The sequence below is a fragment of the Lissotriton vulgaris genome, chromosome 5 (assembly GCF_964263255.1).
Source record: "Lissotriton vulgaris chromosome 5, aLisVul1.2, whole genome shotgun sequence".
Taxonomy (NCBI): Eukaryota; Metazoa; Chordata; class Amphibia; order Caudata; family Salamandridae; genus Lissotriton; species Lissotriton vulgaris.
This window is the reverse complement of record NC_141693.1, coordinates 1,566,333,176-1,566,353,115: the sequence shown is the minus strand read 5'-3', so window position 1 is coordinate 1,566,353,115 and position 19,940 is coordinate 1,566,333,176. Positions and strand designations below refer to the sequence as shown.

Sequence of the window (19,940 nt, the reverse complement as noted above, 5' to 3'; positions counted from 1 at the left end):
ACACTTGAGACGGCTGAAACTTTAGGAGTAAGAAATGCTTTCTTATCAGTCTATCTATCCAAACTGGTTGGAAGGCCAGGAGTGAGGAATAGGCAATCCTCTGGACACTTCATGGAAGATCTAATTTCAATTAAGCACAAAATACTTCCCTTTATTTGACATAAATGCCATAATGGAATAGTCAGTTGGGCCCTTCTAGTGGATTATGGCAGTGTCTTGAAAGAGAGTGTAATTGTACTACGAGACATGCTCACCTTCAAAAGAGTGTCTGATGGCTTTCCGACGAAGGTGGGATTCGAACCCACGCGTGCAGAGCACAATGGATTAGCAGTCCATCGCCTTAACCACTCGGCCACCTCGTCTGCCTTAGGGGCCTATATTTCATTTTTGGTGAAATTCTAACTATGTGCTAATTAAAAATAAGCATAAGTTTATCCTAGACTGTGTCAGAATGGCAAATGTATGGGGTGTTCAATAGACAGAGCACACGATATAGCAGAATTATCACATCTATTCCATTTGGACTGTATTTTTAATAGTCATGATAACATGCTAGCATGTGAGTCGATCTTGCACAGTGAATAATGGAGCAGTGCAGTATCTACTTGGTTAGCACTAGATGGTTCAAATGGGGAGAAATGAAAACAGTAAGCTCCAGTGGCACAATCGGTTAGCGCGCGGTACTTATACAGCAGTACTTGCACTGAGCCATGCCGAGGTTGTGAGTTGGAGCCTCACCTGGAGCAGTTGATTGGTTTTCATAAACCATTTCACTAAAAGTAAAGATTAGACTCAAAATAAAGACGGCTCTTGCTAGAGAGTCTTAACTTCTTTTCAGGATCTGCGTGTCCGACTCCTCCAGGTGCCAAATATCACATATCCTATGCGATGCTCCTTATAAACATTCAATGATGTACCATCTTGCATAGCATGCAAACGCCACATCAGTGCATTTAAAAATACTTTTGTAGAATAATAAATATGATGAATACATTGTTGTCACGGGATAACCATAAACTGAGGAGCTGCAAACAGTACTGTGTCAGCTACATACAATAAAATTTAACTCAAAGAAATATCAAAAGAAGAGCATCATCATATTAAAGTTTCTAGTCAACATAAGAGTTGCACCATAGCAGCTTATGGTGCTTTCTGCTCAGATTGTGCCTCCAATCCCACATTGACTTTTTTAGTTCTTTGCAATTTTAAAAAACAATTCCTGCTCAAAGCTAGCTTTTCAAAACCATTCAACCTATTACATTTATTTCTCTAACCTGTGAATGTGGTCCATGTTCTCTTTTCCTCATTCCCATCATGATACTCCCTTTCCGGAAACCAAGGTAACTTCTTTATCCAGCCCACCCATCCAAGGTCACCAAATCTATGAAGCAATTCTGCTTTTTCTCACATTCTCTCCATGTACAAGATACCTTGTATCAATTGAATGGACAGCAGGAGAGGTGAATATTTATGGTTAGTGGGGGTGGGGTTTTGAAGATTAACCTCATTTGACTAAGAGCCGGGGTATCTGGGAGAAAAAGTATTTTAAGGGGGATGAAGTTCATATCTCCTTGGTGAAATTTCTAGAGCCTTATTTCATCCTTTCTGTGGATGCAGACTCAGTCGGAACAGACGTCCTAGTCCTCGCTCTGCCTTTCAAAGGAACTTTAAATATGCATGGCTTATTTGGCTTTGCCCGGCAGGGCTTGCCCGGCAGGGTGAGAATGGCGTTTGTCAGGCGTTCGTCAGGCGATCGGAAGGGGTGAGGCAATAGTTTATGGTTCAATGGTTTTCATGAAGTCTTCTTGATAAGATGAAAGCAGGAAAGGGAAGCTTGTCAATAAGCAAACTTAAGACAAGGTGTGACTCCTAGAAAGAATGACTTGAAAATAACATACAGAAACACACATATAAAAAGGCCCTGATGAGGCTTGAACTCATGACCCCTGGTTTACAAGACCAGTGCTCTGCCACTGAGCTACAAGGCCGGTCTGCCTGCAGTTTGTAAATCGCAACATGTATTCTTACTGCGGTATGAAGATATCTATGATTTTGAGACTCTGTATGGAAATGCAGTTGCATTTGAATGTCTACATGTGTGCACAAATCGAAGAGCATGCTTAAGACACTTTTCTTGAAAGTAGGAAAAACTCCATTTTGATTTGAGAACATAAGAGTATTCACATTTATGACCATACTGAAAGCTCTACTGAGTATGTCCGCAATCAGTGACAGATAGAGAACTCACTTATTAGAAGTGATCTGTCTCTGTGGGGCAGACAAATGTAAACACGCATACACTTGAGACGGCTGAAACTTTAGGAGTAAGAAATGCTTTCTTATCAGTCTATCTATCCAAACTGGTTGGAAGGCCAGGAGTGAGGAATAGGCAATCCTCTGGACACTTCATGAAAGATCTAATTTCAATTAAGCACAAAATACTTCCCTTTATTTGACATAAATGCCATAATGGAATAGTCAGTTGGGCCCTTCTAGTGGATTATGGCAGTGTCTTGAAAGAGAGTGTAATTGTACTACGAGACATGCTCACCTTCAAAAGAGTGTCTGATGGCTTTCCGACGAAGGTGGGATTCGAACCCACGCGTGCAGAGCACAATGGATTAGCAGTCCATCGCCTTAACCACTCGGCCACCTCGTCTGCCTTAGGGGCCTATATTTCATTTTTGGTGAAATTCTAACTATGTGCTAATTAAAAATAAGCATAAGTTTATCCTAGACTGTGTCAGAATGGCAAATGTATGGGGTGTTCAATAGACAGAGCACACGATATAGCAGAATTATCAAATCTATTCCATTTGGACTGTATTTTTAATAGTCATGATAACATGCTAGCATGTGAGTCGATCTTGCACAGTGAATAATGGAGCAGTGCAGTATCTACTTGGTTAGCACTAGATGGCTCAAATGGGGAGAAATGAAAACAGTAAGCTCCAGTGGCGCAATCGGTTAGCGCGCGGTACTTATACAGCAGTACTTGCACTGAGCCATGCCGAGGTTGTGAGTTGGAGCCTCACCTGGAGCAGTTGATTGGTTTTCATAAACCATTTCACTAAAAGTAAAGATTAGACTCAAAATAAAGACGGCTCTTGCTAAAAAGTCTTAACTTCTTTTCAGGATCTGCGTGTCCGACTCTTCCAGGTGCCAAATATCACTTATCCTATGCGATGCTCCTTATAAACATTCAATGATGTACCATCTTGCATAGCATGCAAACACCACATCAGTGCATTTAAAAATACTTTTGTAGAATAATAAATATGATGAATACATTGTTGTCACGGGATAACCATAAACTGAGGAGCTGCAAACAGTACTGTGTCAGCTACATACAATAAAATTTAACTCAAAGAAATATCAAAAGAAGAGCATCATCATATTAAAGTTTCTAGTCAACATAAGAGTTGCACCATAGCAGCTTATGGTGCTTTCTGCTCAGATTGTGCCTCCAATCCCACATTGACTTTTTTAGTTCTTTGCAATTTTAAAAAACAATTCCTGCTCAAAGCTAGCTTTTCAAAACCATTCAACCTATTACATTTATTTCTCTAACCTGTGAATGTGGTCCATGTTCTCTTTTCCTCATTCCCATCATGATACTCCCTTTCCGGAAACCAAGTTCACTTCTTTATCCAGCCCACCCATCCAAGGTCACCAAATCTATGAAGCAATTCTGCTTTTTCTCACATTCTCTCCATGTACAAGATACCTTGTATCAATTGAATGGACAGCAGGAGAGGTGAATATTTATGGTTAGTGGGGGTGGGGTTTTGAAGATTAACCTGGGAGAAAAAGTATTTTAAGGGGGATGAAGTTCATATCTCCTTGGTGAAATTTCGAGAGCCTTATTTCATCCTTTCTGTGGATGCAGACTCAGTCGGAACAGACGTCCTAGTCCTCGCTCTGCCTTTCAAAGGAACTTTAAATATGCATGGCTTATTTGGCTTTGCCCGGCAGGGTGAGAATGGCGTTTGTCAGGCGTTCGTCAGGCGATCGGAAGGGGTGAGGCAATAGTTTATGGTTCAATGGTTTTCATGAAGTCTTCTTGATAAGATGAAAGCAGGAAAGGGAAGCTTGTCAATAAGCAAACTTAAGACAAGGTGTGACTCCTAGAAAGAATGACTTGAAAACAACATACAGAAACACACATATAAAAAGGCCCTGATGAGGCTTGAACTCATGACCCCTGGTTTACAAGACCAGTGCTCTGCCACTGAGCTACAAGGCCGGTCTGCCTGCAGTTTGTAAATCGCAACATGTATTCTTACTGCGGTATGAAGATATCTATGATTTTGAGACTCTGTATGGAAATGCAGTTGCATTTGAATGTCTACATGTGTGCACAAATCGAAGAGCATGCTTAAGACACTTTTCTTGAAAGTAGGAAAAACTCCATTTTGATTTGAGAACAGAAGAGTATTCACATTTATGACCATACTGAAAGCTCTACTGAGTATGTCCGCAATCAGTGACAGATAGAGAACTCACTTATTAGAAGTGATCTGTCTCTGTGGGGCAGACAAATGTAAACACGCATACACTTGAGACGGCTGAAACTTTAGGAGTAAGAAATGCTTTCTTATCAGTCTATCTATCCAAACTGGTTGGAAGGCCAGGAGTGAGGAATAGGCAATCCTCTGGACACTTCATGAAAGATCTAATTTCAATTAAGCACAAAATACTTCCCTTTATTTGACATAAATGCCATAATGGAATAGTCAGTTGGGCCCTTCTAGTGGATTATGGCAGTGTCTTGAAAGAGAGTGTAATTGTACTACGAGACATGCTCACCTTCAAAAGAGTGTCTGATGGCTTTCCGACGAAGGTGGGATTCGAACCCACGCGTGCAGAGCACAATGGATTAGCAGTCCATCGCCTTAACCACTCGGCCACCTCGTCTGCCTTAGGGGCCTATATTTCATTTTTGGTGAAATTCTAACTATGTGCTAATTAAAAATAAGCATAAGTTTATCCTAGACTGTGTCAGAATGGCAAATGTATGGGGTGTTCAATAGACAGAGCACACGATATAGCAGAATTATCAAATCTATTCCATTTGGACTGTATTTTTAATAGTCATGATAACATGCTAGCATGTGAGTCGATCTTGCACAGTGAATAATGGAGCAGTGCAGTATCTACTTGGTTAGCACTAGATGGCTCAAATGGGGAGAAATGAAAACAGTAAGCTCCAGTGGCGCAATCGGTTAGCGCGCGGTACTTATACAGCAGTACTTGCACTGAGCCATGCCGAGGTTGTGAGTTCGAGCCTCACCTGGAGCAGTTGATTGGTTTTCATAAACCATTTCACTAAAAGTAAAGATTAGACTCAGAATAAAGACGGCTCTTGCTAGAGAGTCTTAACTTCTTTTCAGGATCTGCGTGTCCGACTCCTCCAGGTGCCAAATATCACATATCCTATGCGATGCTCCTTATAAACATTCAATGATGTACCATCTTGCATAGCATGCAAACACCACATCAGTGCATTTAAAAATACTTTTGTAGAATAAAAAAGATGATGAATACATTGTTGTCACGGGATAACCATAAACTGAGGAGCTGCAAACAGTACTGTGTCAGCTACATACAATAAAATTTAACTCAAAGAAATATCAAAAGAAGAGCATCATCATATTAAAGTTTCTAGTCAACATAAGAGTTGCACCATAGCAGCTTATGGTGCTTTCTGCTCAGATTGTGCCTCCAAACCCACATTGACTTTTTTAGTTCTTTGCAATTTTAAAAAACAATTCCTGCTCAAAGCTAGCTTTTCAAAACCATTCAACCTATTACATTTATTTCTCTAACCTGTGAATGTGGTCCATGTTCTCTTTTCCTCATTCCCATCATGATACTCCCTTTCCGGAAACCAAGTTCACTTCTTTATCCAGCCCACCCATCCAAGGTCACCAAATCTATGAAGCAATTCTGCTTTTTCTCACATTCTCTCCATGTACAAGATACCTTGTATCAATTGAATGGACAGCAGGAGAGGTGAATATTTATGGTTAGTGGGGGTGGGGTTTTGAAGATTAACCTCATTTGACTAAGAGCCGGGGTATCTGGGAGAAAAAGTATTTTAAGGGGGATGAAGTTCATATCTCCTTGGTGAAATTTCTAGAGCCTTATTTCATCCTTTCTGTGGATGCAGACTCAGTCGGAACAGACGTCCTAGTCCTCGCTCTGCCTTTCAAAGGAACTTTAAATATGCATGGCTTATTTGGCTTTGCCCGGCAGGGCTTGCCCGGCGGGGTGAGAATGGCGTTTGTCAGGCGTTCGGAAGGGGTGAGGCAATAGTTTATGGTTCAATGGTTTTCATGAAGTCTTCTTGATAAGATGACAGCAGGAAAGGGAAGCTTGTCAATAAGCAAACTTAAGACAAGGTGTGACTCCTAGAAAGAATGACTTGAAAACAACATACAGAAACACACATATAAAAAGGCCCTGATGAGGCTTGAACTCATGACCCCTGGTTTACAAGACCAGTGCTCTGCCACTGAGCTACAAGGCCGGTCTGCCTGCAGTTTGTAAATCGCAACATGTATTCTTACTGCGGTATGAAGATATCTATGATTTTGAGACTCTGTATGGAAATGCAGTTGCATTTGAATGTCTACATGTGTGCACAAATCGAAGAGCATGCTTAAGACACTTTTCTTGAAAGTAGGAAAAACTCCATTTTGATTTGAGAACATAAGAGTATTCACATTTATGACCATACTGAAAGCTCTACTGAGTATGTCCGCAATCAGTGACAGATAGAGAACTCACTTATTAGAAGTGATCTGTCTCTGTGGGGCAGACAAATGTAAACACGCATACACTTGAGACGGCTGAAACTTTAGGAGTAAGAAATGCTTTCTTATCAGTCTATCTATCCAAACTGGTTGGAAGGCCAGGAGTGAGGAATAGGCAATCCTCTGGACACTTCATGAAAGATCTAATTTCAATTAAGCACAAAATACTTCCCTTTATTTGACATAAATGCCATAATGGAATAGTCAGTTGGGCCCTTCTAGGGGATTATGGCAGTGTCTTGAAAGAGAGTGTAATTGTACTACGAGACATGCTCACCTTCAAAAGAGTGTCTGATGGCTTTCCGACAAAGGTGGGATTCGAACCCACGCGTGCAGAGCACAATGGATTAGCAGTCCATCGCCTTAACCACTCGGCCACCTCATCTGCCTTAGGGGCCTATATTTCATTTTTGGTGAAATTCTAACTATGTGCTAATTAAAAATAAGCATAAGTTTATCCTAGACTGTGTCAGAATGGCAAATGTATGGGGTGTTCAATAGACAGAGCACACAATATAGCAGAATTATCAAATCTATTCCATTTGGACTGTATTTTTAATACGTAGTGATCAAAGAGGGGGAGAAGGAAAATCCGTGATCCCACCAAGTTCCTTGGCTTCAGTTACTGTTAATCAAAAAGAGGGAGGGGGGATCACTTGTCCTGTGTAACCTGGGTACAGTTCTAACTAGAATGACCCTTGTTTAAAAGACCCTCATACACGTGCAATCATGGTGGTATGGGCGGTGTATCTTGATTCTCCGCCTTCGTTCACACGTCTGTGCAGAATCACGGGGTCAGTTGGTATGCACCCTCCACCCGGAGGAGAACACCCTAGGTTAAAACAGTAGTGATCAGTGATTTTTGGTGAGGTGACAGTGCTCTACTTAAAAGCAATCCAATCTTGCCGGGAAAGAGATAGTTTTATTAGTCGGGATTGAATTGGCAATGGAGGATACAGTTGAATACGTGTAAGAAGAATTATTAGGATTCATACATATTCAATCCTCCTGTGTACAAAGGTGGTCGACATGTTTCAGCCTTTGTCGCCCAAAGGGTCGGTACGGCTTTCTTCAGGACCAGGTGAGTTCGGTGAAGGAGGTGGCTAAGGCCTACTCTCTATTGTCGGTCGAAAATGGACCTATAAGTAAAAAAGAAGTAGTGTTGCTAGGGTGTGGGTCATAACAATTAATGCAAAAAGAAAGATAATGTAGTGTATTTTTTCAGATTAAAACTGCGCTGTCAGACTCCCTGACTGTAGGGGACGAAAACCACCTACTCAGTACTGGCAAAACAAGGTAAGAATGGGGAATTTTAAATGGCATTTCGTTGAAAGGTAGGTGCCGATTTTAAGATGCTCCTCCCCTTCGGTACATTGAGACATGAGTAAATCAGTGGAAAAAGCAAAGATCTCTTTAGAAGGCAGCTACCAAGAATTCCCTGCATAAGTTCCCGGCATGCGGGATAATGTTAAAAAACGCTTTTGTTAAAAAACGCTGATTTATACTACCTCCAAGAACCAGAACACTCCCCTTGAAACACATACCTTCCATTGGTTTTTTGTAACTTTCCTCGGGTACCCAGAGGCTTGGAAGAGGGGCTCCTACAAAAATGACAAGGTTACAGTTATGGTGCCCAACGAGTACTTAACTCTATCAGGTGGTTCGAGCCTCCGTCCTGAAACGCGCCTTACCTTGTAGCTCCACTCGAAAACCCGCAGCTTGTGCTGTCTCTGCCTCTCGCGGTCCCGGATGCGGCTGTAGCCTGCAGTGCCGGGTTAAATGACCGAGTTCCGCGTAGAGGTGGAGAAAAGACTTGTGAAAGTCATTTAGTCAATCATTGATAAAGCGAAATGGATTTAAGCATAAATACGAAGTTTTTTCACAAGAGTGTGATATTTTCTTGGAATATGACTTACGTTTATAATTTACATATAGAAATGGGTGGTGATTTCAGGTAAGGGAATAACGCTGATAGAAAACAGACTTCCGTATTAGGGTCTATCTTACATGTGTTAGAGCTAGCCATTTAGTTCTAGTACTCTGATTAGTTTGGGGCACTATTATTAGTATTAGGGGTATGGTAAGAAAAAGGGAAGTATTCTAGGTTCATACATTGAACACTGGAATTAACTATTCATCAAAGATGTCGGGATTTCATTCATGTGGTTCTTGATCTTTTCTTGAAAAATCGTAGAAGCGTAAGTCATTTGTAGAGGCTTAGCCATGGGACACCATCATTCAATCCCCGTTGATCTGTCCTCAAACGGTGAACCCACCTCTGTTCTTTTTCGAACAGGATGCGCTCAGCGTTATGGTCTTTGGTGGTCAGTGTTTCTAAAATGACCCATTTGAGGTCTTCCACAGTGTGTCCTTTCTCCAAATAATGGTTGGCCATCTTGGTTGTTGCCTTCTTGCATTTGACATTGCTTCTGTGTTCACAGATTCTTTGCCGTATTTTCCTGCATGTCATTCCGATATACTGCATGTTGCAGGGGCACGTGATAATATAGATCACGTGACTGGAATTGCAATTCGTGTGGGATTTCAAGTACCATTTCAGATCTGGTAACAGTTAAATTGTTCTGGTGGGCATCGTTAGGGGGCATACTGAACAATTCCCACATGGAAAGTGTCCTTGGACAGGTGGTAAGTCCCAGAGACGTGTTTGTTTAGTTCTCTGTTCCAATCGCGGTCTAGTATGTACTAGGATGTCCTTTAAGTTCTGTGTTCGTTTATTAGAGAATCTTGGTTTCGGCCATGAAAGATCTGCCGAGGTGAGGATTCGCCAGTGCTTATTGATAATTTTCTTGACCTGATTCGAAGCCGGACTGTACGTTGTAACACAGGTCATGAGATCTTCTTCTTGGATTCTTGGGTTGGTCTCTAGGAGGCTTTCACGGTTCTGGTTCCGTGCTCTTTTTTTGCACTTCTTAATCACTCTTTGTGGGTAATCTCTTGCTGACAATTTTTTGCATAGATCGTTGGCTTGGAGTTGGTATTCTTCAGTTTTGCTGCAGTTCCTCCGTAAACGTAAGAACTGGCTGAATGGGAGATTCTCCCTCAGAGGTCGTGGGTGATGGCTATTGAACGACAGCAAGCTGTTCTTGGCCGTTGGTTTAAAAAAGGTTTTTGTTTGTAACCTGCCATTGTCCACGTAGATGGTGATGTCTAGGAAGTCTAGACTCTCTTTGCTTGAGGTGTATGTAAACTTCAGCCATTGGTCTTGTTCATTCAGCCACTTGTGAAACTGTGCCAGGCTGTCAGCGCTGCCTTCCCAGATAAGGAGAACGTCATCTATGTAACGCTTCCAGAAACGGATCTGTCTCTGGAAGGGGTTACATACATTGTTGACAAATGTCCTTTCAAAATCACTGACGTACAGTCCGGCCACACTCGGGGCGAAGGTACTTCCCATCGAGGTGCCGTGTCGTTGTTTATACATGGTCGTATCAAAAAGAAAGTAGTTTTCTGTTAACGCCAGTCTACAACACTCCAAAATAAAGTGCCTTGGTGTCTTGTAATTCCAATCCATATTGAATAGGATATTCTCCAAGGTGTCCAGAGTTTTTCCTTGTGGGAGACTTGTGTATAGACTTTCCACGTCCAATCCTACAAGGATCATGGAAGTCTCCCAGAAAGTTACAGAGGTAAGATGGTTGAGCAGGTCTCTCGTGTCCTTAAGGTACGTCGGAGTCTTTTGAGTTAGAGGTTTTAAATATTCATCCACAAACTGGGATAAGGGTTCCAGTACTGAACCAATACCGGACACTATGGGGCGTCCCGGAGGAGGGCTCCTTGCTTTGTGTGTCTTCGGTAGAGAATAAAAATATGGTATTCTCGGGGTGTCAGTATGTAAAAACTCAGCTTCTTTTCTAGAGAGCCAGTTATGTGCCTCAGCTTCCTCAATCATCAGAGTTATGGTTTGTTGTAGTCTGGGTGTGGGATCCTCAGTTATTATTTCGTAGAAGGTGTTATCAGATAGCAGTTCCAGACATTGTTCTTGGTATCTCTTTTTTGTGAGTAGGACAATCCCTCCACCCTTGTCCGCCGGTTTAATTACCAGGTCATTATCATTTTTTAGTTCTTGAAGAGCAAGTTGTTCTCTCTTCGTGATGTTTTGAAATGGTTTCTTTGTCAGAGTTGTTAGGTCATCAAGATCATGCATTACTGCTTGTTCAAAGGTCTGTATTTCTATCGGTACCTGTGAATTCATAGGACAGTATCTTGACTTTTTTCTGAGCATGGTGTCTCCATCATTAGTAGCTGCTCCTTCTCCTCCAAAGAAGGCTTTCAGTTTCAATTTCCGACAGAATTCAGATACTTCACATTTAGTTTTGAAAATATCTAGGTTCGGTGTGGGTACGAACCCTAGGCCTTTATTGAGTACCTTCACTTGATCTTGAGTGAGTATCTTTCCTGTTAGGTTTACAATCAGATCGCTGTGCTCGGCCCTGCTTTGGCTTTGGTGACACTCCTGGTCTGTACTTGACGTGGTTGGTCGGACCAGGTCACTCCTCTGCCCCTTTCTCTCTGTGGGGCACGGCCTCCTCCTAAAAAAGGACGCTGGTTGAAGTTAGGTCCTAATTGTTGTTGTTGTTGATGGTTTATCGGGGGGCCTTGGAAGAAGGGAGGCATCCAGTTCTGAAAGTGTGGATTGAATGGTTGAAAGGGCATGGGGGGGCCCATTTGGTAGTGTGACCACATGTTGTTACCTCTACGGTTGCCTCGCCTACTGAAATTACCTCTTCTCCTGTTGTTATATTGGTCATCCCCACCACTGTCGGACCCATCCACTGAAGAGCCGCTGTTGGTACTATGATTGGAAGCATTGTCATTGCTTTTAAAATCTTTGCTACTGTATGGATGTATTCGTTCGATGGAGAACCTCTTCAGTTCCTTAGAAAGTTTCTGGAGTTTCTGTTGTGTGAGATATTCCTGGTTGTCGCTCATTTCTTTGTTTATTTCATCCATCTTTCGTTTGTAGATGCTTATGTCTACCATGGTGTTTAGTTTAGTCTCGATTACTTGTATCTTAATCTGTAATTCATCTGTTAATCTTGTCGCCGTTTTGATTATAAGTACCAGATAATCTCTGGTACATTTCCACGAGATTGATGACCAATCTTTCCTAAAGGCTAAATCCTTGAGGAAGATTCGTGGGCTATTTGTCACCCAAAGGCCTCTGGGTGCAGCATTGACGCGAAGATATTCAGTCATAATGATACCGTGAACAGCGGTTCTTATCTGTTCTCTCTTTAACTCTGTTAATTCATCCCACTCATCCTTGTTCACCAGGGTTTGAGTCAGATTAGCGTCCGCCAGGAGTTGGGGTCTGGCGAGTATTTCGTCTATTTCCTCTATCGAATAGCTTAGGCCAAAGTTGGACGCCATGGTGATCTTGGTCCTGCTACTATAGAGTCCAAAGTTCTTGTTGACACCTACCGAGGTAGTGTGTATGTGTAGCTCCCACTGCTGTACGCAGCTAACACGTAGTGATCAAAGAGGGGGAGAAGGAAAATCCGTGATCCCACCAAGTTCCTTGGCTTCAGTTACTGTTAATCAAAAAGATTTTGATGTATTTTTAATAGTCATGATAACCTATGTGAGTCGATCTTGCACAGTGAATAATGGAGCAGTGCAGTATCTACTTGGTTAGCACTAGATGGCTCAAATGGGGAGAAATGAAAACAGTAAGCTCCAGTGGCGCAATCGGTTAGCGCGCGGTACTTATACAGCAGTACTTGCACTGAGCCGTGCCGAGGTTGTGAGTTCGAGCCTCACCTGGAGCAGTTGATTGGTTTTCGTAAACCATTTCACTAAAAGTAAAGATTAGACTCAGAATAAAGACGGCTCTTGCTAGAGAGTCTTAACTTCTTTTCAGGATCTGCGTGTCCGACTCCTCCAGGTGCCAAATATCACATATCCTATGCGATGCTCCTTATAAACATTCAATGATGTACCATCTTGCATAGCATGCAAACACCACATCAGTGCATTTAAAAATACTTTTGTAGAATAATAAATATGATGAATACATTGTTGTCACGGGATAACCATAAACTGAGGAGCTGCAAACAGTACTGTGTCAGCTACATACAATAAAATTTAACTCAAAGAAATATCAAAAGAAGAGAATCATCATATTAAAGTTTCTAGTCAACATAAGAGTTGCACCATAGCAGCTTATGGTGCTTTCTGCTCAGATTGTGCCTCCAATCCCACATTGACTTTTTTAGTTCTTTGCAATTTTAAAAAACAATTCCTGCTCAAAGCTAGCTTTTCAAAACCATTCAACCTATTACATTTATTTCTCTAACCTGTGAATGTGGTCCATGTTCTCTTTTCCTCATTCCCATCATGATACTCCCTTTCCGGAAACCAAGTTCACTTCTTTATCCAGCCCACCCATCCAAGGTCACCAAATCTATGAAGCAATTCTGCTTTTTCTCACATTCTCTCCATGTACAAGATACCTTGTATCAATTGAATGGACAGCAGGAGAGGTGAATATTTATGGTTAGTGGGGGTGGGGTTTTGAAGATTAACCTCATTTGACTAAGAGCCGGGGTATCTGGGAGAAAAAGTATTTTAAGGGGGATGAAGTTCATATCTCCTTGGTGAAATTTCTAGAGCCTTATTTCATCCTTTCTGTGGATGCAGACTCAGTCGGAACAGACGTCCTAGTCCTCGCTCTGCCTTTCAAAGGAACTTTAAATATGCATGGCTTATTTGGCTTTGCCCGGCAGGGTGAGAATGGCGTTTGTCAGGCGTTCGTCAGGCGATCGGAAGGGGTGAGGCAATAGTTTATGGTTCAATGGTTTTCATGAAGTCTTCTTGATAAGATGAAAGCAGGAAAGGGAAGCTTGTCAATAAGCAAACTTAAGACAAGGTGTGACTCCTAGAAAGAATGACTTGAAAACAACATACAGAAACACACATATAAAAAGGCCCTGATGAGGCTTGAACTCATGACCCCTGGTTTACAAGACCAGTGCTCTGCCACTGAGCTACAAGGCCGGTCTGCCTGCAGTTTGTAAATCGCAACATGTATTCTTACTGCGGTATGAAGATATCTATGATTTTGAGACTCTGTATGGAAATGCAGTTGCATTTGAATGTCTACATGTGTGCACAAATCGAAGAGCATGCTTAAGACACTTTTCTTGAAAGTAGGAAAAACTCCATTTTGATTTGAGAACATAAGAGTATTCACATTTATGACCATACTGAAAGCTCTACTGAGTATGTCCGCAACCAGTGACAGATAGAGAACTCACTTATTAGAAGTGATCTGTCTCTGTGGGGCAGACAAATGTAAACACGCATACACTTGAGACGGCTGAAACTTTAGGAGTAAGAAATGCTTTCTTATCAGTCTATCTATCCAAACTGGTTAGAAGGCCAGGAGTGAGGAATAGGCAATCCTCTGGACACTTCATGCAAGATCTAATTTCAATTAAGCACAAAATACTTCCCTTTATTTGACATAAATGCCATAATGGAATAGTCAGTTGGGCCCTTCTAGTGGATTATGGCAGTGTCTTGAAAGAGAGTGTAATTGTACTACGAGACATGCTCACCTTCAAAAGAGTGTCTGATGGCTTTCCGACGAAGGTGGGATTCGAACCCACGCGTGTAGAGCACAATGGATTAGCAGTCCATCGCCTTAACCACTCGGCCACCTCGTCTGCCTTAGGGGCCTATATTTCATTTTTGGTGAAATTCTAACTATGTGCTAATTAAAAATAAGCATAAGTTTATCCTAGACTGTGTCAGAATGGCAAATGTATGGGGTGTTCAATAGACAGAGCACACGATGTAGCAGAATTATCAAATCTATTCCATTTGGACTGTATTTTTAATAGTCATGATAACATGCTAGCATGTGAGTCGATCTTGCACAGTGAATAATGGAGCAGTGCAGTATCTACTTGGTTAGCACTAGATGGCTCAAATGGGGAGAAATGAAAACAGTAAGCTCCAGTGGCGCAATCGGTTAGCGCGCGGTACTTATACAGCAGTACTTGCACTGAGCCATGACGAGGTTGTGAGTTCGAGCCTCACCTGGAGCAGTTGATTGGTTTTCATAAACCATTTCACTAAAAGTAAAGATTAGACTCAGAATAAAGACGGCTCTTGCTAGAGAGTCTTAACTTCTTTTCAGGATCTGCGTGTCCGACTCCTCCAGGAGCCAAATATCACATATCCTATGCGATGCTCCTTATAAACATTCAATGATGTACCATCTTGCATAGCATGCAAACACCACATCAGTGCATTTAAAAATACTTTTGTAGAATAATAAATATGATGAATACATTGTTGTCACGGGATAACCATAAACTGAGGAGCTGCAAACAGTACTGTGTCAGCTACATACAATAAAATTTAACTCAAAGAAATATCAAAAGAAGAGCATCATCATATTAAAGTTTCTAGTCAACATAAGAGTTGCACCATAGCAGCTTATGGTGCTTTCTGCTCAGATTGTGCCTCCAATCCCACATTGACTTTTTTAGTTCTTTGCAATTTTAAAAAACAATTCCTGCTCAAAGCTAGCTTTTCAAAACCATTCAACCTATTACATTTATTTCTCTAACCTGTGAATGTGGTCCATGTTCTCTTTTCCTCATTCCCATCATGATACTCCCTTTCCGGAAACCAAGTTCACTTCTTTATCCAGCCCACCCATCCAAGGTCACCAAATCTATGAAGCAATTCTGCTTTTTCTCACATTCTCTCCATGTACAAGATACCTTGTATCAATTGAATGGACAGCAGGAGAGGTGAATATTTATGGTTAGTGGGGGTGGGGTTTTGAAGATTAACCTCATTTGACTAAGAGCCGGGGTATCTGGGAGAAAAAGTATTTTAAGGGGGATGAAGTTCATATCTCCTTGGTGAAATTTCTAGAGCCTTATTTCATCCTTTCTGTGGATGCAGACTCAGTCGGAACAGACGTCCTAGTCCTCGCTCTGCCTTTCAAAGGAACTTTAAATATGCATGGCTTATTTGGCTTTGCCCGGCGGGGCTTGCCCGGCGGGGTGAGAATGGCGTTTGTCAGGCGTTCGTCAGGGGTGAGGCAATGGTTTATGGTTCAATGGTTTTCATGAAGTCTTCTTGATAAGATGAAAGCAGGAAAGGGAAGCTTGTCAATAAGCAAACTTAAGACAAGGTGTGACTCCTAGAAAGAATGACTTGAAAACAACATACAGAAACACACATATAAAAAGGCCCTGATGAGGCTTGAACTCATTACCCCTGGTTTACAAGACCAGTGCTCTGCCACTGAGCTACAAGGCCGGGGTGCCTGCAGTTTGTAAATCGCAACATGTATTCTTACTGCGGTATGAAGATATCTATGATTTTGAGACTCTGTATGGAAATGCAGTTGCATTTGAATGTCTACATGTGTGCACAAATCGAAGAGCATGCTTAAGACACTTTTCTTGAAAGTAGGAAAAACTCCATTTTGATTTGAGAACATAAGAGTATTCACATTTATGACCATACTGAAAGCTCTACTGAGTATGTCCGCAATCAGTGACAGATAGAGAACTCACTTATTAGAAGTGATCTGTCTCTGTGGGGCAGACAAATGTAAACACGCATACACTTGAGACGGCTGAAACTTTAGGAGTAAGAAATGCTTTCTTATCAGTCTATCTATCCAAACTGGTTGGAAGGCCAGGAGTGAGGAATAGGCAATCCTCTGGACACTTCATGAAAGATCTAATTTCAATTAAGCACAAAATACTTCCCTTTATTTGACATAAATGCCATAATGGAATAGTCAGTTGGGCCCTTCTAGGGGATTATGGCAGTGTCTTGAAAGAGAGTGTAATTGTACTACGAGACATGCTCACCTTCAAAAGAGTGTCTGATGGCTTTCCGACGAAGGTGGGATTCGAACACACACGTGCAGAGCACAATGGATTAGCAGTCCATCGCCTTAACCACTCGGCCACCTCATCTGCCTTAGGGGCCTATATTTCATTTTTGGTGAAATTATAACTATGTGCTAATTAAAAATAAGCATAAGTTTATCCTAGACTGTGTCAGAATGGCAAATGTATGGGGTGTTCAATAGACAGAGCACACGATATAGCAGAATTATCAAATCTATTCCATTTGGACTGTATTTTTAATAGTCATGATAACCTATGTGAGTCGATCTTGCACAGTGAATAATGGAGCAGTGCAGTATCTACTTGGTTAGCACTAGATGGCTCAAATGGGGAGAAATGAAAACAGTAAGCTCCAGTGGCGCAATTGGTTAGCGCTCAGTGCTTATACAGCAGTACTTGCACTGAGCCATGCTGAGGTTGTGAGTTCGAGCCTCACCTGGAGCAGTTGATTGTTTTTCATAAACCATTTCACTAAAAGTAAAGATTAGACTCAGAATAAAGACGGCTCTTGCTAGAGAGTCTTAACTTCTATTCAGGATCTGCGTGTCCGACTCCTCCAGGTGCCAAATATCACATATCCTATGCGATGCTCCTTATAAACATTCAATGATGTACCATCTTGCATAGCATGCAAACACCACATCAGTGCATTTAAAAATACTTTTGTAGAATAATAAATATGATGAATACATTGTTGTCACGGGATAACCATAAACTGAGGAGCTGCAAACAGTAATGTGTCAGCTACATACAATAAAATTTAACTCAAAGAAATATCAAAAGAAGAGCATCATCATATTAAAGTTTCTAGTCAACATAAGAGTTGCACCATAGCAGCTTATGGTGCTTTCTGCTCAGATTGTGCCTCCAATCCCACATTGACTTTTTTAGTTCTTTGCAATTTTAAAAAACAATTCCTGCTCAAAGCTAGCTTTTCAAAACCATTCAACCTATTACATTTATTTCTCTAACCTGTGAATGTGGTCCATGTTCTCTTTTCCTCATTCCCATCATGATACTCCCTTTCCGGAAACCAAGTTCACTTCTTTATCCAGCCCACCCATCCAAGGTCACCAAATCTATGAAGCAATTCTGCTTTTTCTCACATTCTCTCCATGTACAAGATACCTTGTATCAATTGAATGGACAGCAGGAGAGGTGAATATTTATGGTTAGTGGGGGTGGGGTTTTGAAGATTAACCTCATTTGACTAAGATCCGGGGTATCTGGGAGAAAAAGTATTTTAAGGGGGATGAAGTTCATATCTCCTTGGTGAAATTTCTAGAGCCTTATTTCATCCTTTCTGTGGATGCAGACTCAGTCGGAACAGACGTCCTAGTCCTCGCTCTGCCTTTCAAAGGAACTTTAAATATGCATGGCTTATTTGGCTTTGCCCGGCAGGGCTTGCCCGGCGGGGTGAGAATGGCGTTTGTCAGGCGTTCGTCAGGCGATCGGAAGGGGTGAGGCAATAGTTTATGGTTCAATGGTTTTCATGAAGTCTTCTTGATAAGATGAAAGCAGGAAAGGGAAGCTTGTCAATAAGCAAACTTAAGACAAGGTGTGACTCCTAGAAAGAATGACTTGAAAACAACATACAGAAACACACATATAAAAAGGCCCTGATGAGGCTTGAACTCATGACCCCTGGTTTACAAGACCAGTGCTCTGCCACTGAGCTACAAGGCCGGGGTGCCTGCAGTTTGTAAATCGCAACATGTATTCTTACTGCGGTATGAAGATATCTATGATTTTGAGACTCTGTATGGAAATGCAGTTGCATTTGAATGTCTACATGTGTGCACAAATCGAAGAGCATGCTTAAGACACTTTTCTTGAAAGTAGGAAAAACTCCATTTTGATTTGAGAACATAAGAGTATTCACATTTATGACCATACTGAAAGCTCTACTGAGTATGTCCGCAATCAGTGACAGATAGAGAACTCACTTATTAGAAGTGATCTGTCTCTGTGGGGCAGACAAATGTAAACACGCATACACTTGAGACGGCTGAAACTTTAGGAGTAAGAAATGCTTTCTTATCAGTCTATCTATCCAAACTGGTTGGAAGGCCAGGAGTGAGGAATAGGCAATCCTCTGGACACTTCATGAAAGATCTAATTTCAATTAAGCACAAAATACTTCCCTTTATTTGACATAAATGCCATAATGGAATAGTCAGTTGGGCCCTTCTAGGGGATTATGGCAGTGTCTTGAAAGAGAGTGTAATTGTACTACGAGACATGCTCACCTTCAAAAGAGTGTCTGATGGCTTTCCGACGAAGGTGGGATTCGAACCCACACGTGCAGAGCACAATGGATTAGCAGTCCATCGCCTTAACCACTCGGCCACCTCATCTGCCTTAGGGGCCTATATTTCATTTTTGGTGAAATTATAACTATGTGCTAATTAAAAATAAGCATAAGTTTATCCTAGACTGTGTCAGAATGGCAAATGTATGGGGTGTTCAATAGACAGAGCACACGATATAGCAGAATTATCAAATCTATTCCATTTGGACTGTATTTTTAATAGTCATGATAACCTATGTGAGTCGATCTTGCACAGTGAATAATGGAGCAGTGCAGTATCTACTTGGTTAGCACTAGATGGCTCAAATGGGGAGAAATGAAAACAGTAAGCTCCAGTGGCGCAATTGGTTAGCGCGCGGTACTTATACAGCAGTACTTGCACTGAGCCATGCTGAGGTTGTGAGTTCGAGCCTCACCTGGAGCAGTTGATTGGTTTTCATAAACCATTTCACTAAAAGTAAAGATTAGACTCAGAATAAAGACGGCTCTTGCTAGAGAGTCTTAACTTCTATTCAGGATCTGCGTGTCCGACTCCTCCAGGTGCCAAATATCACATCACATATCCTCTGCGATGCTCCTTATAAACATTCAATGATGTACCATCTTGCATAGCATGCAAACACCACATCAGTGCATTTAAAAATACTTTTGTAGAATAATAAATATGATGATACATTGTTGTCACGGGATAACCATAAACTGAGGAGCTGCAAACAGTACTGTGTCAGCTACATACAATAAAATTTAACTCAAAGAAATATCAAAAGAAGAGCATCATCATATTAAAGTTTCTAGTCAACATAAGAGTTGCACCATAGCAGATTATGGTGCTTTCTGCTCAGATTGTGCCTCCAATCCCACATTGACTCTTTTAGTTCTTTGCAATTTTAAAAAACAATTCCT

At 41.4% G+C, this 19,940-nt stretch overlaps 20 non-coding genes across 20 annotated transcripts; 7 read left to right on the top strand and 13 right to left on the bottom strand.

The window, feature by feature from the left end:
* Window positions 1-280: 280 nt before the first annotated feature.
* On the bottom strand, window positions 281-362 carry TRNAS-GCU (transfer RNA serine (anticodon GCU)). Its single transcript has one exon. It is a non-coding gene; the product is annotated as a tRNA-Ser (tRNA).
* A 289-nt stretch (window positions 363-651) lies between these two features.
* On the top strand, window positions 652-746 carry TRNAI-UAU (transfer RNA isoleucine (anticodon UAU)). Its single transcript has 2 exons — window positions 652-689; window positions 711-746. It is a non-coding gene; the product is annotated as a tRNA-Ile (tRNA).
* Window positions 747-1,916: 1,170 nt separating this feature from the next.
* TRNAT-UGU (transfer RNA threonine (anticodon UGU)) lies at window positions 1,917-1,988 on the bottom strand. The gene has a single exon. It is a non-coding gene; the product is annotated as a tRNA-Thr (tRNA).
* Window positions 1,989-2,577: 589 nt separating this feature from the next.
* On the bottom strand, window positions 2,578-2,659 carry TRNAS-GCU (transfer RNA serine (anticodon GCU)). Its single transcript has one exon. It is a non-coding gene; the product is annotated as a tRNA-Ser (tRNA).
* A 289-nt stretch (window positions 2,660-2,948) lies between these two features.
* TRNAI-UAU (transfer RNA isoleucine (anticodon UAU)) lies at window positions 2,949-3,043 on the top strand. The gene is made up of 2 exons: window positions 2,949-2,986; window positions 3,008-3,043. It is a non-coding gene; the product is annotated as a tRNA-Ile (tRNA).
* A 1,131-nt stretch (window positions 3,044-4,174) lies between these two features.
* Window positions 4,175-4,246, bottom strand: TRNAT-UGU (transfer RNA threonine (anticodon UGU)). Its single transcript has one exon. It is a non-coding gene; the product is annotated as a tRNA-Thr (tRNA).
* A 589-nt stretch (window positions 4,247-4,835) lies between these two features.
* TRNAS-GCU (transfer RNA serine (anticodon GCU)) lies at window positions 4,836-4,917 on the bottom strand. Its single transcript has one exon. It is a non-coding gene; the product is annotated as a tRNA-Ser (tRNA).
* Window positions 4,918-5,206: 289 nt separating this feature from the next.
* On the top strand, window positions 5,207-5,301 carry TRNAI-UAU (transfer RNA isoleucine (anticodon UAU)). Its single transcript has 2 exons — window positions 5,207-5,244; window positions 5,266-5,301. It is a non-coding gene; the product is annotated as a tRNA-Ile (tRNA).
* Window positions 5,302-6,460: 1,159 nt separating this feature from the next.
* On the bottom strand, window positions 6,461-6,532 carry TRNAT-UGU (transfer RNA threonine (anticodon UGU)). The gene has a single exon. It is a non-coding gene; the product is annotated as a tRNA-Thr (tRNA).
* A 589-nt stretch (window positions 6,533-7,121) lies between these two features.
* On the bottom strand, window positions 7,122-7,203 carry TRNAS-GCU (transfer RNA serine (anticodon GCU)). The gene has a single exon. It is a non-coding gene; the product is annotated as a tRNA-Ser (tRNA).
* A 5,309-nt stretch (window positions 7,204-12,512) lies between these two features.
* TRNAI-UAU (transfer RNA isoleucine (anticodon UAU)) lies at window positions 12,513-12,607 on the top strand. Its single transcript has 2 exons — window positions 12,513-12,550; window positions 12,572-12,607. It is a non-coding gene; the product is annotated as a tRNA-Ile (tRNA).
* Window positions 12,608-13,763: 1,156 nt separating this feature from the next.
* On the bottom strand, window positions 13,764-13,835 carry TRNAT-UGU (transfer RNA threonine (anticodon UGU)). The gene has a single exon. It is a non-coding gene; the product is annotated as a tRNA-Thr (tRNA).
* A 589-nt stretch (window positions 13,836-14,424) lies between these two features.
* Window positions 14,425-14,506, bottom strand: TRNAS-GCU (transfer RNA serine (anticodon GCU)). The gene has a single exon. It is a non-coding gene; the product is annotated as a tRNA-Ser (tRNA).
* A 289-nt stretch (window positions 14,507-14,795) lies between these two features.
* TRNAI-UAU (transfer RNA isoleucine (anticodon UAU)) lies at window positions 14,796-14,890 on the top strand. Its single transcript has 2 exons — window positions 14,796-14,833; window positions 14,855-14,890. It is a non-coding gene; the product is annotated as a tRNA-Ile (tRNA).
* A 1,159-nt stretch (window positions 14,891-16,049) lies between these two features.
* TRNAT-UGU (transfer RNA threonine (anticodon UGU)) lies at window positions 16,050-16,121 on the bottom strand. Its single transcript has one exon. It is a non-coding gene; the product is annotated as a tRNA-Thr (tRNA).
* A 589-nt stretch (window positions 16,122-16,710) lies between these two features.
* TRNAS-GCU (transfer RNA serine (anticodon GCU)) lies at window positions 16,711-16,792 on the bottom strand. The gene has a single exon. It is a non-coding gene; the product is annotated as a tRNA-Ser (tRNA).
* Window positions 16,793-17,075: 283 nt separating this feature from the next.
* Window positions 17,076-17,170, top strand: TRNAI-UAU (transfer RNA isoleucine (anticodon UAU)). Its single transcript has 2 exons — window positions 17,076-17,113; window positions 17,135-17,170. It is a non-coding gene; the product is annotated as a tRNA-Ile (tRNA).
* A 1,170-nt stretch (window positions 17,171-18,340) lies between these two features.
* Window positions 18,341-18,412, bottom strand: TRNAT-UGU (transfer RNA threonine (anticodon UGU)). Its single transcript has one exon. It is a non-coding gene; the product is annotated as a tRNA-Thr (tRNA).
* Window positions 18,413-19,001: 589 nt separating this feature from the next.
* TRNAS-GCU (transfer RNA serine (anticodon GCU)) lies at window positions 19,002-19,083 on the bottom strand. Its single transcript has one exon. It is a non-coding gene; the product is annotated as a tRNA-Ser (tRNA).
* Window positions 19,084-19,366: 283 nt separating this feature from the next.
* On the top strand, window positions 19,367-19,461 carry TRNAI-UAU (transfer RNA isoleucine (anticodon UAU)). The gene is made up of 2 exons: window positions 19,367-19,404; window positions 19,426-19,461. It is a non-coding gene; the product is annotated as a tRNA-Ile (tRNA).
* The last annotated feature ends 479 nt before the right edge of the window (window positions 19,462-19,940 follow it).